Here is an 11,254-nt window from a genome sequence, read left to right as displayed (position 1 = left end):
CTTGGCCTGGGCAGCTGTGGGAGGGCAGCCAGGGGCCTGCTGGTGGGGGAGCCCCTCATGGCCCTGGCCCGGGACACCATCACCCACCCAGCCGACCACCTCAGGCACAGAGGGAGCTTCTTGCGCAGGGCTCCATCCCCTGCAGTGTCCTGACTTGCCAGGCACAGACGGCAAGCTAGAGCTCAGCGTGTGCATGTGCACACAGGCCGACAGGAAGCCAGTGTCCCTGTCCGCCTGTGACATGGTGGCCTCAGGGCCCAGCTCTGCAGTGGAACCAGGAGGGTGAGCTGGGCTGAGCCGGCAGGTGAGGCCTGGGAACACCCCTCTCCTGGTGTGGATGGAGCCACTGCCTACCCAGGGCCAGTCCAGGGCAGAGAGGGGGTCCTGCACAAGCCAGAGGGTGGTGGGGGGCATGGAAGGCCAGGCTCCAGCCAGCTGAGCTGGCTGTGGGCTGGGACGTGGGCTGGGCTGGAGCCTGATGGGGCAGGGGGCTGGCAGGCTGGACAGTACCGGACCCCGGAGGCATCCTGTGCTCAGAGTCCTGCCGGGCTCCCACGGCTCCAAGCACCCAGTGTCATTTTGGGCCAGAGGTCCCAGGATGTGGGGCTGGGGGCAGATGCTCACTATTGATGACAGCAATAGGAGGCCAGAGAGGGAGGCCTGCTGGAGGCCACAGGGTGGACACTGGAAGCTGGCTTCGTGTCTCCTCGTCTGGGTGGCGGTTTTCCCTGGAGTTAGGTGCCTCCACTGCCTCAGTTACAAGACCTGGGCCCAGCGGGGGGCTGGGGGCTGAGGTGGGGCAGGGGCTGGAGGAGAGGTGGTGGGGGGCAGGGTGGGGGGAGCGGCTCCAGCAGCACCAACCTTCCACCTCCGGGCCTCGGCCACAGTGCCTCCGTGTCGGCAGGTGGCAGCGTGCCAGACCCAGTGCCTCTCGCTGGCAGTACTGGGTCCTCGGAGACTGGCCTCCCTCGAGGCCACACCCTGGGCACTGCAGGGCTCAGGCCACAAGGCCCCAGGAAGGGCACCCCCCCTGCACGGTGTCACCCCTCCTACCCTCCTGAGGCACAGGGGGCCCGGGGCCCCTGGTCCTGTCCCCCAGCCACTGCCTGACCCAGCTATCTGCTTGGCCATTTGGGCAGTGGAACTGACCTCAGAGCTTGGCCCCTCCTGGCTCCCTTGGCCCTGGCCCAGGAGGCTGCCTGAGTGTGAGGGGCATGGATGTGGCGAAGGCGGGCAGGGCATGTGCGGCTGCCCCCTCAGGACACCCTCCCAGGGAGCAGGAAGTTCTCAGCCCTCTGGGGCCCGGCTGACCCTGCAGCCACAGGCTGCGCCCTAATCAGCGTCATTGCCCCCGGAGGGGATCAGGTGTCCAGCGAGCAGCCTCTTCCCCTTGGGTCACAGTGACTAATCTCCATCCCCCAGGGAGCGTGCAGCCAGGCAGAGGGAAGTAACCGGAGAGCGGGTCCCTGCCCACCCAGACTGCACCGCAGCCCCTGCCAGGTTATGCAAGTCGTGGCTTCTGGAAAGGGCTACAGTCTGGGTGTGCCCACTGGGGCACCACGGGGCTCTGCTCAGGGGGATGGCTCCTCCAGGCCACGGCTTGGGCCCCTGCCCATCCCAGACGCCAGGGTGACGTGCCACATGGGCCAGGTAGCCTGGGCAGCTCGAGCCCCTCCCTGGAGCCTGGCCTTTGTGGGGCAGCCCTTTGGGTGATGGGCCTGCCCCCACCTGACAAGGAAGGGCCATCCTACCCTCATGTCGGGCTCCTGCCCAGAGAAAGGGGCACTGGGTGCCCCCAGAGCTGGGGAATGAGACAGACACTAGACCCGGAGGCCCATGGTGGGCAGGTCAGCTGAAGCTGCCCCGACCTCTGCCTCTAGCACCCCACCCCACCAGGGACCTTGGAACCCGGCAGACTCCCTCCCGCCTGCTGCGGAAGGCTGCCTGGTCTGAGGCCAGAGCTGGTCAGCAGGGTCCTCGCAGCCGGCCTGGTCCTGGGTACGCGGGCCGCAGCTCTGACTCTGGCCGTAGACCTGGGCCCTGGGTGCAGGCAGGCTGACTTCTGAGAGACGAGTGGTCTGAGGCACCTGCCTGGCCCAGAGGCGGCCAGCTAAGCTCTGGGAACAGAGACCCAAGAAGGCTGATTTGGGGGACAGAGAGAGGATCTGTGGGCTTGGGTCAGGGACAGGGGCACTGGGGTAGGTGCTGGCCTCTCACCCTGGCACATCTCCTGCTGGATGCCAGACACATGACTGCTGCCCCTTAACACTGTGCTGGCGGTGGGCTGGCCCCTGTGGGACACCCGGATACACTCTGTGGGCAAGAAGCTGCAGAAGCTGTAGCCCCCAGAGCGCCCTCTGGGACCAAGGGCCCCGCGGGGCGGCCGGAGCCGAGGGCAGCCCGGGTGTGTCTTCAGAGGAAATTGGCTCCCTCGCTGAAGAGTGTGTGTGGACGTCAGAGGCCCTCAGATACCCAGGGCAGCTGTGACAAAGAAAAGCAAAGAGGGAGCCGCCATGCAGCCGGGGGCTTCCTGACACACCACGGGCAGGAGCTGAGCTGGGAGGTGCACCCCGTGGGGGCCTCGGTAAACCAAGGACATGCAGTGGGGGGTGGGGGGGAGAGGGAGCTGCCGGGGCCTGGCTGCGTGCGCCCTGCGGAAGCCCCATCCTCTGGGGGCCACAGATGATGCCGAGGACGTGCTGGTGCTCAGGGGTGAAGCAGGAAGGGGACCGGTGGCGGGCAGGGCCGCGGAGGGGTGGGGTGAGGGCTGGATCCACGGCTGGAGTCTGAGGGCGGGAGGGAGCCCGGCACATCGGGGCCTGGCACGGTGGGAGGTCAGCGCTGGGGGTCGGGGGCGTGCCCAAAATGAGGGGGATGGAAAGATGGCCAGGCTGCTCCGTGGGTCCTCGGGGTCGGCCAGCACAGGCCTTAGCTCTGAGTGGGGGCCTGGGGGTCTGGGCAGAGGCTGCGGGGCACTTTGTCCCTCAGCCTCTGCTGCTGGGTGATGACAGACAGAAGAAATGGAAGAAGTTGGGGGCCGGCCTGGAGCGGTTGGCAGGGGCAAAGAGGGGTCAGAGGTAAAGGTGATAGGTGGGCCTGTAGGCGGGGCGTGGGGTGGGGTGAACGGACAGAACCAGTCTGTCGGGGAAGGGTGGGGTGGCTGAAGGAGGGTGGGAGCTGCCGGCAGCCCGGTGGGTGGGTGGGCAGGCCACTGGGGGCCGTGGGGACGGGCAAGTCAGAGCCATACCAGCTGCAGGCAGTCACCGAGGGCTCTAGTGACATAAACGGCAGGTTTCCGTTTACGAGGGTCTCCGGCCGCGTGACCACGGTGGTGAGAGGCCAGGGGAGGGTTTGCAAGTGTCTGACACAGATGCTTTCGGCTCATAAAATCCACCCAGGTCACATCCAGGGTTTTATTTCTTTAAGTTTAGAATAAAGGTGAATTATCAGAGTTACCATCATAAAGCCCGTGTGTCCTGGTTCCCCGGGAAACTGTGTTCATGGCGGGTTCTCGATCTGACTGTGGGCCGATGGTGGGCCTGGTACCTGCCCAGAGTGCCAGGCCAACACAGGAGGCCAAAGCCGGCCTCACACGACGCTGACGGGAGCGGGGGTCAGATGAGCTCAGGGGGGCTGTGCGGGCCAGGGGCCCAGGGCCCTGCCTTGCCCAATGCCCGCCCGCCCTGGGCTCAGGGGGCTGCCTGGGTGTGGCTGGCAGAAGGGCCCCAGCGAGGGTCCTGGGGTAAGCCAGAGCTGACCCAGCAGGACCCCAACCCCCCACTCCTGGCAGACAGCTCCGGGGCCCCCCAGCGCAGCTCAGGGGGCTCTGTGTCCCCACCCCAGGGTCAACAAGTGCCCAGGCCAACTCAGGACCTTCTTGCCCTGTGAGTGCCAAGCCCCCACCCCCATGCAATGATGGAGCAGGTGGGACACCCCCAGGGCTCCGGCCAATTCAGGGCCCGTCTGAGCGTGGGATCTAGGCTACACGTGATGCAGAAAGGTGGCCCCAGCCCTTCCTGCTCCCACAAGGGGCTCCAGCCCCGAACACTGCAGCTGTGTACACAGCCAGGTGGCCCCCGCTGACTGGAGGCTGTCCCTAGGCACGAGCCATGGCCTCGGCCTCACATCCACTGACTCAGTTTCCTGAGCCCCAAGTTGAGCCCACGGGCAGGGGGCCTTCTGACCTTTCTGCACACCTGGCGCCTTCCTGCAGCCCCCAGCCCCGCTGGGCAGCTCCTGCCCAATCCAGTCTCAGCAGGAAGCTGGAACCAGGGGCTCCATGTCTGGGATGGGGTCTGAATTTCCCGCTGGCCCCACCCTGGACAAGTTCCTCTCAACCAGCAGCCATGCCCCGTCCTTAGCTGATTGCTTCTGAGCTCCCACAGTTCCACACGACGACGGGTGAGTGTTTTATGAAAACCAACAAGCAGCCATGTCTGGGAGAGCTGCCCTGGTGGGCTCACCCGCAGCAGGGTGGGGCATGCCCTGGTCCTGGAGCTGAGCCGTGAAGCCACCTACAGCTCCACCAAGACCCCACCTCTCCACAGACAGCTGTACCTGGGTGGTGTCCAAGCTTCCATCCCTGGGCATTGGGGAAACTGAGTCCTGGGGGGAGCGGTTTGCAGCCCTATTTCTGGAGAAATGCATGCAATCACTCAGGTGTCTGCACATTGGTGCACCCATGAGGCAGTCCCTGGCCCGATACCCAGATGTGGGCATAGAGGGGGCACAGGAGCACCAGTACCCTGGTCATACGGTGGGGGAGCTTAGCTTGGCAGAAGTCCGCTCCAGGGACTCAGCCAAGCTCCCCTGAGCCTTGGGATTGGCTCTGCGCCCCTCATACACATACAATCTGGCTCACTGTGCACGCACCTCAGGGCCTTTCCTGATGACTGGGGTCCTTCCTGTGAACCATGCCCCATGCCAACACCCCGTGCCCATGCTGCCCAGTGAGCTGGGTCACAGTTGAGAGGTCAAGTTCACCAACTGCTGACACTGGGGCAGCTCTAACCCCTGCTGTGGTTTCATGGCGCAGGCACTGGGGTGGGGCTCGTGCCCCCCAGGAGTGGCCCAGACACATTCTCTCTTTGTTCACCCAACAGCCACTCACCGAGCACCAGCCATCCCAGATGCGCGGACACAGCACAAACACCTCGGTCAGCTGGAGAGAGGGAAGTCCTGTCAGCCTCTCTCCCCAAGAGGTGCACAGGGCAGAGCAGGGCCGCCAGGCACCACACCTGGGCCCATGGCCCCGTGGAGGATGGGCCCCGTGGGGGCTGCACTGCACTGCTTGGCCTCCCCCATCTCGGCCCCGTGGTGGGATGAGGTTGGCATGGCCCGTGTGCGTCCAGCCTCCCTCTCCCAGTCTCTGGTCCCTGCTGGGACCCTGAGGCTGGTGGGGGCCGGTGGGGAGGGCAGAGGGCAGGCCTGTGTGTGGCTGACTGGCCACTGAGCCTTGGCACCAGACACCCCTCTGCCAACCTTGTGGGTTCTGAGTCCATACTGGTTTCCTGGAGGTAAAGGAGGGCCTGTTTGCCCACCGACATTTGGCAATCCCTGTGGCCACCAGGATGGCACAGCTGCTGCTGCCTTAATCCTGTGCAAACGCAGGCCTGGGGCCTGCCTCTGTCCACACTCACCCTGCACACGCTGGGCCACGCCTGCCCCCACCAAGTAGGATCCGTTTCCCACAGGGTGAGCCCCCGGAGAAATTCCCAAGACCCTGGCCCGATGTGGGGGCACTGCTTCTCAGGAGGCTCACCAGGGCTGGAGGAGGAGTTGGGGAGGAGGGGGAGGCAGGGGCACTTCCTGCCCCTGCCTTAGGACCTGCCACACCACGGGCCCTGGAGCCTCAGGCCCCCTCCCGCCTCTGCCGCCTGCCCGCTCACACTGGCTCTGCCAGAAGATGGGGGGGCTGCCCTGCCCTGCTGTCGTCCAGTTCCCCCTTCCTCTCTCCGTGACGCACCAGCATGCCCAAGGCCACGTCTAGCTACGGCTGTGGCAATAGTTCCTGCTGGTCTCCCTCGAGCCCATCCTCCAAATCACAGCCTGCGTGGGGCTTTCTGGAGGACCTTATGTTTTGATGTGATTTCAAATTTATGGACAAGTTGCAGAAATTGTACAAAGAGCCCTTTACCCAGACCTGTGTTTGCAGTTTCCTCCCTTGCTTCACTGTGCCCTTGCACACGTGTGTGCCCTTGCACACGTGTGCACTCTCTCTCTCTGTATCTGCATACTCTTCTAAACCACTTGGGTTTAAGCAGCATGCCCCTGTACCCCTAAACAGGTGGGTGTGTGTCTCCTAGAAATGGGGGGTCATACTGGGTTGAGTGGCAGTGTCACATCTCCCTTGACCCACAGTCCTCGGGTGTCTGAACCCCCAGCTGTCCTGACCATGTCTTTCACAGCTGCTCATTTCTACTGGAGCAGGACTTGATCCAGGACATGTCACATGAGCCCTGTCCCTTTAGTCCCCTTTAATCTGGGATCCGTCCTTAGCCTTTCTCTGGGTTTCTGGACTGTGACCTTTTGAGGAGTGCCGGTGGTTATGCTGTGCACCACCTCAAACATGGGTTAGTCTGCAGTTTCCTTCTGCTTGGCTTGGGGTGCACACGTGAGCAGGAGCAGTGCAGTAAAGCTACGTCCTCAGTGTGTCTGGATGTTGATTGGACCCATTGTTGGAATGGATGACCAGCTTCATCATTTGGCTCAGGGAGTGTCTGCCGGGTTTCCCATTGGAAGTAACCATTTCCCCCTTGGAACTAATAAAGGTCTTGTGGCAGATTCCTGGGGACCCCGTAAGTGTCCCATGCCCCCTTGGCCTGTCCCCACTAGTACAGGCACCCATCTAATACCTCCACCGACTTCGCCTGCATTCTCTGTAGAAAGAGTTCTCCTCTCCTGTGTATTTTTCACTTACTTACATCAGCATAGTCTCATGAACTTCTATTTTCAGAATAAATCTTTTACAAAAGTTTAATTGATCAGCAAAATGGTGGACTGGGGGTGCGGTGGGGGAGGAGACATGGGCGGGGGGCTGGGAGGAGAAGCTGTCTTAACCAACTTTGTCAGAGCTCTAGAAGACAGTTAAAGATTTACAGCAACCAAGCTAATGTCCGATCAAGAAAGAGCCATATTTGAAATGACAGGAAAGTTTTGTGGCATTTTTTCTCATCTTTGCACTGCCTCCCCGCCCCACCACCCAGAGAAGTGGCAATTTTGGTCTTGAATTGGCGGCCCAGTTCCCATTCCTCCCTCAAACCCAGAAGGAGCAGAATATGCCATATTTGCAATTACTGTGTGCATCTGTTCTCACCTGTCTGGTGGATACCTGAAGGGCTGACACAGGTGCTCACCTGTTTTACTTAACTTGGAACTCAGATGGCACTGCTCACGAAAGCTGTTAGATGACTACAGACCCACAGACTCCTGGGGCAAGGGATACAGGTGGAGACATACTCTGGAGCATCAAAGGCCTGGGCAAGCTGACGTAGTACTCTTTGGGAAATGGGGACATTGAGGGCAGGAACTTTGAGGTACACAGGAACTTAGAAAGCCATTGATTTTACCTTCAGCTGATCTCTCCATTCAGAGCAGGTCTACCTACGTGTTGAAGGAGAACCCCAGCACAGAGGCAGGTCACAAAGACAGGGGGAGCACCTGACATTCAAGGAGACTCTACCACAACACTGGGTGGGTAGGAGCTGAAAGAACAGAGACTTTGGTGATCACACAAGGCGAGGAATAATCTTTCTAAGAATTGTTTGGAAAAGTCTCAAAGCAAATGCACACTATGGCCTTCAACAACAATGAAAGAAAGGAAAGGGAGGGAAGAAAGAAAGAAAAGGCAAGAAAAGAATAGGAGAGAAAAGAAAAGAAAAAGAACTGCAAAGACTGGAGAAGGGGGAGGATCCAATTTTCAGAGTTATCATATTATAATAGTCAAATCCCCATTTTTCAACAAGAAATCACAAGGCTTACAAAGAAGTAAGAAAATATGGTGCATTCAAAGGAACAAAATAAATGGACAGAAATTATCCCCAAGGAAGTCCAGATATCAGTGTTAGGAGACAAAGGCTTTAAAACAACTGTTTTAAGTATGTTCAAAGAACTACAGGAAAACCTAGACAAAGAACCACATGTAATCAGGAAAATGACACATGTACAAAATGAGGATATCAGGAGAAATTACAAAAACAAACAAACAAACAAAAATTCTGGAGCTGAAGACTACAACAACAGAAGTGAAATTTTCACTATAAGGGTTTAACAGCATATTTGAGCAGGCAGAAGAAAAATTCAACAACTTTGAACACAGAACAATTGAAACAATCAGGTTTGAGGAGAAATTAAAAAAGAAGAAAGCTGCCTGGGCCTAAGGAGCCTGTGGGGCACCACCAAGCCAGCCAACATACGCATGATGGGCGTCCCAGTGGGGAAGAGGAATGGGCAGGAATATTATTTGAAAAAATAATGGCTGAAAACTTCCAAGACGCTCAATAAACTCCAAGCAAGATGAACTGAAAGGACTGACACTGACATATGTTATAATCAAACTGTTGAAAGACAGAGTCTTGAAAGCACCAAGAGAAAAGTGAGTCCTCACAAGTCAGCCCCAGTAAGATTACTAGCTGACTTACCATGAGAAATCTTGGAAGACAGACAGGCATTGGATGAAAAACAGTCAACGAAGAATCCTATATATCTGGTAAAAATATCTTTCAAAAATGAGGGAGAAATTAAGACATTTCCAGGTAAACAAAAGCTGAAGGAGTGCATCACTACAAGACCTGCTCTATAAGAGGCACTAGAAGAAGTCCTTCAGGTTGAAAAATGAAGGACACTAGACAGTAAATCAAGGCTGAATGAAGAAATAAAAATCTTCTGTAAAGCTAAATACATGGGTAGATATAAAATTCAATATTATTGTAATTTTTTAAGTCCAATTAAAAAATTTCCTATAGGATTTAAAAGACAGATGCATTAAAATAATTATAAGTCTATGGCATCCATGGTATAAACATGAAATTTGTTACAATAACATAAGGAGAGGATGGAGCTCTATAGGGGTTTATGCAATTGAAGTTAATTTGGTATCAATTCAAATTAGACTGTCATAACGTTAAGGTGTTATATGTAATCCCATGCTAACCACAAAGAGAATATCTACAGAATATAAACAAAAGGAAATGAGGAGGGAGTCAAAATACCTACTACAAAAATATCAACCAAACACAAAAAAAAGAGAGTAATGGAGAAAATAAGGAGCAAAAAGGCTACAAGCTACACAGAAAATAAACAGTAAAAGGGCAGAGGTAAGTCCATCCTTATCAGTAATTACTTTAAATGGAAATGGACTTACACCAGCCAATTAAAAGTCAGAGATTGGCAAACTGCTTAAAAAAAGACTCACTTTAGAACTAAAGACATTAGTAGGTTTGAAAGTGAAAATTTTGAAAAATATATTCCATGCAAATAGTGCCCAAAAGAGAGCTGAGGTGGCTACATAACCCAAAGTAGGCTTTAAATTTAGAGAGGTTGCAAGAGATAATGAAGATGTATTTATGGACAAAAGTCAATTCAACAAGAAAATACAGCAATTATAAACATATATGCACCAAAAAACATAGCCCCAAAACATAAGAACCAAACACTGATGGAATTGAGAGATAAATGGTTCCACAATAATAGTTGGAGTCTTTAATACCACACTGCCAATATGGATAGTAGAACAGAAGTACAGACAGAAGATCAATAAAGAGCTAGAAGACTCGAACAACACTATAAACCAACTATACCTAATATGCATGTACAGAACACTCCACCTAACAACAGCAAAATACACATTTTTCTCAAATTCACATGGAATATTATCCACGACCAACTAGGTGGTATGACCCAAAATAAGTTCTAAGAATCTGAAAAGATTAAAATCATACAAAGCATTTTTTTCCAAACACAAAGGAATGAAGCCGCAAGTCAGTAATAGAAGGAAAACTGTAAAATTCACAAATCTTTGGAAAATTAAGCAACACACTCTTAAACAACCAATAGGTCAAACAAGACATTAGGAGATATTTAAAGATGAATGACAGCAAAAGCACAACATACCAAAACTTATGAATGAAAAATATAAAGATCTTCTGTCAAGCTAAATACATGGACAGATATAAAAGTCAATATTATTGTAATTTTTATAAGTCCACTTTTAAAATTTCCTATAGGATTTAAAAGACAGGGAAGGGAGTGCTATGAGGAAAATTTATAGCTATAAGTGCCTACATTAAAAAAGAAGGAAGCTCTCAAATCATTAACCTTACACCTTAGGGAACTAGAAAACAAAAAGAAAATAAGCCTAAAGCTAACAGAAGGAAAAGAAATAAAAAGATTAGAGAAGAGAAAAACAACAAAACCAAAAGTTGGTTCTTTGGAAAGATCAGCATAATTAACAAACTTTAAGTTAGACAGACTAAGAAAAAAAGAGAAGGACTCAAGATACTAAAACCAGAAATTAATGGGACATTGCTATTGACTTTACAGAAATAAATATGATTATAAAAGAACATTATGAAAAATTTTATGCCATCGAATTGGATAACTTAGAAGAAATGGACAAATTCTCAGAAACACAACTTAACAAAACTGATTCATGAAGAAATAGACAAACTAAATAGACCTGTAAATAGTAAGGAGATTGAATCAATAATCAAGACTCTCCCAACAAAGAAAATCCCATAATCAGAAGGCTTCACTGTTGAATTCTTCCAAGTATTTAAAGAACAATTAACATCAATACTTCTCAAACTCTTACAAAAAAACAACATAACAGAGAGAACAATTACTAACTCATTCTGTGAGAGACCATCATTACCCTGACCTCCAAAACTAGACAAAGGCACCATAAGAAAAGACAACAAAGACCAGTATCCATTACAAATATCATGATGCAAAAAAATTCACAAGAAAACACTTGCAAAACAGTACAGAAGCATATTAAAGGATTATATACTATGACCAAGTGGTTTATTCCTGGAATGCAAGGATGATTCAACATACAAAAATCAAGGAATTGCCACATTAGTAGAATGGCAGGGGTGGGTGACATGATCATCTCAACTGACACAGAAAAGAATTTCCCAAAATTCAATACCCTTTCATGATAAAAAAAAAACTTGATAAACTAGGAATAGAAGGAAACTATCTCAACATAATAAAGGCTATATTTGAAAAGCCCACAGCTAACATCAAAGTCAAT

The sequence above is a fragment of the Manis pentadactyla genome, chromosome 9, assembly GCF_030020395.1.
Source record: "Manis pentadactyla isolate mManPen7 chromosome 9, mManPen7.hap1, whole genome shotgun sequence".
Classification (NCBI taxonomy): Eukaryota; Metazoa; Chordata; class Mammalia; order Pholidota; family Manidae; genus Manis; species Manis pentadactyla.
The sequence above is the reverse complement of the archived record's forward strand: the minus strand, read 5'-3'. Positions refer to the sequence as shown.